This window comes from Arachis ipaensis, chromosome B04 (genome assembly GCF_000816755.2).
Source record: "Arachis ipaensis cultivar K30076 chromosome B04, Araip1.1, whole genome shotgun sequence".
Classification (NCBI taxonomy): Eukaryota; Viridiplantae; Streptophyta; class Magnoliopsida; order Fabales; family Fabaceae; genus Arachis; species Arachis ipaensis.
Window position 1 is genome coordinate 118,043,421 of NC_029788.2, and position 1,442 is coordinate 118,044,862.

The following is a 1,442-nucleotide window of genomic DNA, read 5'->3' on the forward strand; positions in this document are numbered from 1 at the left end:
TTCCAATACTTTGTATAATATAAATTATAATTTAAAATAATTTTTATCAAATCAGTATTTATAATAATAAATATTATGTTATATCATAATTTTATTTATTCTAACATTATAAATTTTGAATTTACTAATATGCCTGTAAAAAAAATGTTAAATATATATTTAAATGTGAGATCAAAATTATTATAAAATACTAAGAAAAAAATTATTGGGTTATTTGGATTAACAAAATAAAATAAACAATGCTATCAATTATTGAGACACTTGTATAAAAATCAATGTATTTGTAGGTGAACCGTACACAAATTTTAAAATAAGGGTAAAGTATATTTTTTGTCCTTGATGTTTGTTAAAAGTTTCAAAAATATCCCTAAGTTTTAATTTGTTTCAATTTTATCCCTTAAGTTTTCGATTTGCATCAATTTTATCCTNCAGATTTTATATTATTATTTTTTTATAATAACTTGCCAAATGGCAAGTTGTTATTGGTTAATTTGAGTCCCTGTTTAGAGGGACTCCCTTACCTTGATCCTTGTGCGGGAACTCACTCCTTCTCTCTTCCAATGGTTAGAGTTCCTATATATCAGAAAAAAGTCAAAGAGGAACTCACCATTGGAGATGCTCTTATGTAAGAGTACTTATTCAATTGTATTTAACATTAAGGAGCATTTCTTTTCAAGTTCCCATAGAATATGAAGAGTACTCATTCAATTGGAATAAGCATTATTTTCTCTTTTCTAATTCATGCTCTGTCCTCATGGCTATTGCTGGTGTCAATTACAAAACTGCAAAAATAAATGTAATATTTCACCACCACAAGCCACAATAATATTTATCTTTTGTCAGCGTTCAAGCTCAAATTTGTACCCATCAATGACCATTTCAGAAAAAAAATTTTCATTAATTTGAACTAAAAATTGACATGAAATTTTGAAAAACCATACCAACTCCACGACTTTTCCTAACCCTATTGCTCCTCACAGAACGCAAAATTCTCCTCGAAGCTCCGTTTGGCTTCAGTGCTCCTAACCCTATTTCATCTCCGTCCATCTCCTCGGACCTCCTCTGAACGAACGTGACCACTTCAGATCGATGGGTCCCGATTTGGCGAGCCACACGAGTTGTTCAATGAAGTAATAGACTCCCTCGCTGTCGAAGTCGACGACGGAGAGAAAGAAGTTGAGATCGGAGGAGACGTGCGGTTTGTGTAGGACTTGGAGTGCGTTGAGGTCTTGGACGAATTTTCCAAGGCGGAAGGACTTGCGGCTGATGTTGACGCTGGTGGAGATGGAGGGTCGGAGGAAAAAGGAGAAAGAAGGAAAAAGAGGGGTATGGCCGATGATGATGGAGAAGGAGGTTGATAATGGTTATTCACGATGGGAGAGATGATGGTGAGAATGGGGAAAAGAGAAAGAGAAAAAGAGAGGGGAGTGTGATGATGATGA